This window comes from Hibiscus syriacus, unplaced genomic scaffold, assembly GCF_006381635.1.
Source record: "Hibiscus syriacus cultivar Baekdansim isolate YM2019G1 unplaced genomic scaffold, ASM638163v2 tig00111210_pilon, whole genome shotgun sequence".
Classification (NCBI taxonomy): domain Eukaryota; kingdom Viridiplantae; phylum Streptophyta; class Magnoliopsida; order Malvales; family Malvaceae; genus Hibiscus; species Hibiscus syriacus.
This window is the reverse complement of record NW_024063021.1, coordinates 855516-861261: the sequence shown is the minus strand read 5'-3', so window position 1 is coordinate 861261 and position 5746 is coordinate 855516.

The following is a 5746-nucleotide window of genomic DNA, read 5'->3' as shown; positions in this document are numbered from 1 at the left end:
TAAGTTTGAGGGAGGTAGTGTTCTAGGTAGAGTATATGCATGATAGCATTAGCGTAACGTTATTCCATGGCATCAGTAAATAGTAGGATAGTTAGATAGAATGTTTTGAGGATACTCAATGTTGATGAACTTGTTAGGATAAAAATTGAATATAAATGACTGTTGAGAATGATAGAACTCACTCTAGGGCTTGGTGCTTTGTGAATTATTTTTACACGATTTGTATGTTCTCTATACTTAGGAAATTTGGAAAAAATTTATAATGAACTCTAGTTAGTTTTGGCATTGAAATTTAGTATTGTGCTTAAAAGAAAAATAAAAATAACCTTTATATATGAGACTGTGAAGAAATACTTAAGCATAGCTGTAGAGGGACACTCCGCTTTATCTTGCCATTGCCTGGAACTCTCTTTAATAAATGGAAGCCTCGTGTATATGAGTGAATAAAAGTAGTCACAGGATGACTCTACTTAACTATCTCGGGGGTGGAAGGTATGCTTCCTTTCACCTAGAGTGTGGGAGAGTAGGTGTGATGAGCTGACTCCCTTCGTAACAGCATATTTAAAAATATTCAGTAAAAAGGGAGAAAAATGTGCTTAATGAATGAGTAAATGCCTTGGCAAAACCTTGGGACTTAATTAGAAATTGTCTAAATTTTCTAAGTATAGATTGGATACAAGCACGCACACACTACCACAAAGGATCTTGACCTAGGGAAAATTAGTTGAATTCTTGATATGTCTAACATGTTGAAGCCTAAATATTTCTGAGGGTTGAAATTCAATTTCTGTCATACTACTCTATTGTTGAAAATTACCATGGTATTTTGCTTATGTAACTGTTATCCATTGCTTGAGGACAAGTAATAGCTTAAGTTTGGGGGTGTGTTAACTTCCTAAAAAGGCTACTTTTAAGGCATTTTTCACTTAAGTTATTATTTGTTTAAAAGCTCATTTTAGTTATTTTAGGATCATGTAGTTGTATTTGTGGTGGTATTACTGTTTAATCTCTTAAAGGTGTTGTATGAGAGAAAGGTGCAGTTTTTTATGGTATGCAGGAAATAGCAAGCAATAGGATTCTTTGGGAAGTGATGTCGTTGCATCACACATTGCTGAAGCAGTTAGAAATGCCTTGGTATTTCTGGCACAGAAAACTATAAAAAGATATTTTTGTACGAGGACAGTTGGCTCTGCACGTGAAATGATGGTTGTAACTGCCTGCTAGGGGACCACTGCCACCTGGAGGATAAGGTTCACGCACAAGGCGTGATTCTAGGGGTATAAGGGGTATTTTGCACCCAAAATCATCATCATTACCCATAGATATTTTTATTATATATTACAGTTCATTGGAGACAAGGGGAAATACGGTAGAGCAGGAGGAATTTTAGTTTTATTTTTTTCTTTTTATTGTTTCCTTTTTCCTTCCTTGAGTGGTGTTCCTTCATTGATAGAGCTCCAAGGAGTGGCAATCTAGGCGTCCGAGAGGATCTAACAAGCTAATACGGTTCATAGTGGCCGAGAAGACCTCCGGTGGCATGCGTCGAAGGCTTCTTCTCACTTCCCTTTACTGCTATTTTGTTTTTATTATTTCTTGGGTTGTTAGAACAAATATTTTCATGGCTTGTTCTATGGATGATTTGAACCCCACAATGACTTAACCTTATATGGTGGGGTTATTTTGATGAACGTTTAAATTTTATTTTAATGGTGGATTTATTTTTATTTTTGTTATTTTCTTGCTTTGCTTATGTATGCTTCATCATCTAAGCTTGTAAGAGGCATGAGAGTGTCCATTTCTTTGATAAAGGTTAGGTGTTCGAGATAAACCTGAGCTAAAAATACTTGTAGCATTCGAGAGAAACATAAGACAAGATCCTCATAAGCAATGGGCTATAGTATTTTCAACAAGCTTTGAACCGGCCTAGGAATACTATATCCTAATCCTTTAGTACTCGAGAGAGACTAAGATAGGATTTCAACGACTAAAAAGGGTATTTGTATCAATAGTGTAGGTTGCCACATCAAAGGGTGAGAGCAGATGCCATGGGATTCTATTCTGTTAGGTTCATTTGACTAGAGATAGAGGGAGCACTTTCGACAAACCCTATTGAGCAAGTGAAGTTTAGATAGATTAAATCTACCTGAAAGATATGTTTAGAATCCTTAAATCAATCCCTACCATTCATTCCAGATGAAGTTTGTCGTGTGAAGATTATCAACTCATCATCATTTATTTGCTATTTATTTACTGTTTTTACAATTTTTCATTGCCTTGACATATCATCATTTTTAATATTAAACATATGTTGTTGCTATTGCATTTCCATTTGGTACACCATCAGACCATCAATCCATATCCACCAGCATACACATTTCCATTGTCGTGACATTTTATATATCAATACTAACTATACATAGATAGAGTAGTGCTTTGCTTTGGTTAGACTTTTGTAATTTCAACCAATCCCTGTGGATACGATACTCACTCATCACTTTATTACTAGAGCGATTGTGTATACTTGCACATTATTTGCGAATAATTTTATAGTACTCACAACACGCAACAAACATATTTGTCCTTTGAAGAAAGGAAAACGTTTTAAAATTAAACAAGTATGGGTTCCTAAGGGAACAAGGGGCATTGAAACTAACGTCCAAGGATCCAAAGCAATTTGGATACCAAAAACTACTTAAATGTCTCTTGTAGGAGTATGGGAGCAATGGTGATGAAAGTGACGATACTCAAATGCTCTAGCCACACTTGAAAAGGAATGGGTAACCTCTAAGCTTATTTTGATTATCTTGCATAATTGGTTGCTCATTTAGGTTTAAGCATACATGAGTTTTTTATCTTAAATGATTATGAATTGTTTCTCATCTCATGTATGTTGAAAAATGTATTATGATGAACATTTTAAAGTCTTAATGATTTTTCATAATTTTTAGTTCATCATAATGAATTTTGGTCAAAATTGGTTTTAAATGCAAATGATATCTCTCTAACAATTGATATCAATTTTAAAATGCTTTGATTTTAAAAATTTTAATTTTTGACCTTAAACTTAAATGTTTATGCATGTGACTTATATCAAGTGATATTTCTCTAACAATTGATATAAATTTTTCAAATGCATACCATTTTTGGATAAGTTTATGCATTTGCACTTAATTTCAACAATTGGTATTGTATAAAGTATTTTAGACTTGGATATATTGAATTTCATGTGTTACTAACATGTTTATTCATCTTTGTTGAAATTCAATTTCTTTTAAGTGCCAAGCCTTTAAAGTTAAGTTTTTGTTTGGAATGCACTTTTTGAGGGGGAACTTTTGATTTTTCAAATGATTTTAATGTTAAAATTACCACTTACTCTACATTGTTATTTTTTAACTTTAAAGTTGAATTATTTTTTATATAACAAAAAGGGGGGAGAAGTATGAGTTTGAAAAATTCAATTTCAATAATGAAAAAGGGGGAGCTTTAACATTTTCCAAAATGTCTATTTTCATTAAATGTTTTATTAAGGGGGAGTTTTGCCAAAAATAATTTTTCAAATGTTTTGTTATATTAAAAAGGGGGAGATTGTTGAAACATGTTTTATATTATTTTGATATAACAAATTAAGGAAAAATGTTTTAGGACTTGATTGAATTTATTCAATGTTTTTCAAAAGTTTTCAAAAATAATTCAAAGTCTATTAAAAGTGAATTTGAGCACAAAACTGATTTTCAACGTACGTAGAACCGATACTATTCTTACAGTATCGATACTATATGAACAATATTGATATAGTTCATATGGTACCGATACCAAAGTTAAGAGAAGTATCGATACTCTCAAGGTAGTATCGATACTACCAGCTTGCTCAAAATTTCAGAATGAAAAAATGGTACCGATACCCAAAGGGGTACCGATACTACTTTACATAGTAATATCGATACCGGCAGGCCCGATGGATAGCTTTATTTAAATATTACAAAGGTAGAATCAATACTACCTATAGGAGTTGATACCCTCTGTACTTGGCATCTTTATTTTGCAGAAAATCATCCCCAAACGGCTCCAAATCACACCCAACGGCTAGAAATGACCACAAACTCATTCCAACATATAAATACAAGTTCAAGACACTTGAAAAAGGGTTATAACACCTATCCGAGCAATCAAACACAAGAGAAGAACTTTTCATTCTTATTTTTATTTCTCTTGTATATTAGTGTTTGTGTGAGCTTAATTTTATAAACACCCTACATTTAAGAGGTTTATTGTTTACTTCTTTTTACCTTTTGTTAAATTGGATTGGTTCAAATTTAACCAAGTGAAAAAAATAGGGAGTTTGTAAAGGTTACCCTTGATTCTTGAAAAAGAAAGAACAAATTAGTAGACTTAGTTGAGAAGTCGAACCACTATAAATCGTTGTGCAAATTTGTCTATCTTCTCTTTCTCCTTATTCCCTAAACATAATTTGCCAATTCATCCCTCTTGGCAATATTTTCAGTTGTCAATTTGATCTTCGTAAATACTAACAACATAAAAAATGAGAAGACTGCAAAGTATCGATACTTTTATATTCGAAAGTGAAAATATCATTTTTCATGTTTTTTTTAAATTCGAAAGTATCGATACTTTTAAATTCGAAAGTTAAAATATCAATTTCCATGTTTTTTAATTAAAAAATATGGATACTATTTTAAATTTCGATCTTTTTATCAACTTTTCAATTTTTTAAAAGTATCAATCAGTACCGCATAAGTATCAATATGATCTTATCTTCGACTTTTTTAATATTTAAAAGAATCGATAATAATATATTAGGTATCAATATATAAATTTTTGAACTGTTTTTATATTTTTTGGGATCAACCTTTTTATTAATAAATATTAACATAACATATCGCAACCTATTTCTTAGTGAAACATGACATTCTTGGGCGCAACATATTTTATTAAAAATATTAACTTTACATTACAGATCGCAACCTATTTTCTTAGTGAATCATAACATTCTTGGGCGCAACCTATTTTCTTAGTAAATCATAACATTCTTAGGCGCAACCTATTTTATTAATAAAAATATTAGCATTATCGATCACAACCTGCTTCTTAGTGAATCATACATTATGCGACGTAATATTTTCAACTTTTAACTTATTTTTATCATGTGAAAAATCTAAAGCTCCATCACCTTAAACTCTTATAATATTGTATGCGTAACCCATTTTATTATTAAAAATGTTAACATTACACATCGCAATATATTTTTTAGTGAACCATAACATTACTGGTCGTAACCATACTTTTTTATATATATGATCATAACATTTTCAACTTTATATATGGACCATAACATTACTGGATGCAACCATAACTTACGATGTAGTTCTATACTTGAAAGATTTGTCCTTCGGCCCCTTCCAACGCTTTGTAAATTATTGCTTGTTTAAGAGAAAGTGACAATAGTGATCCAAGGGGAAAAAATACGTGAAAACATGTTCAAATCAAGTAAAGCAAACACGAATCAAGTGATTTAAATGGTATAGGTATTGTGAATATTCTTTGAGGATCCGGGTTCGAACACTAGGAGTGTGAGCATTCAATATCAAAATATTGGGAGTATTCTTTGAACAAATATTATATTATAAATATCACATTAATAAAAAAAATCAAGTAAAGCAAGGAAGGAGATATCATCGGGAAAAAAATAATTCTTGTTTAACAATTCTAAAAATACTTATTTATAGAG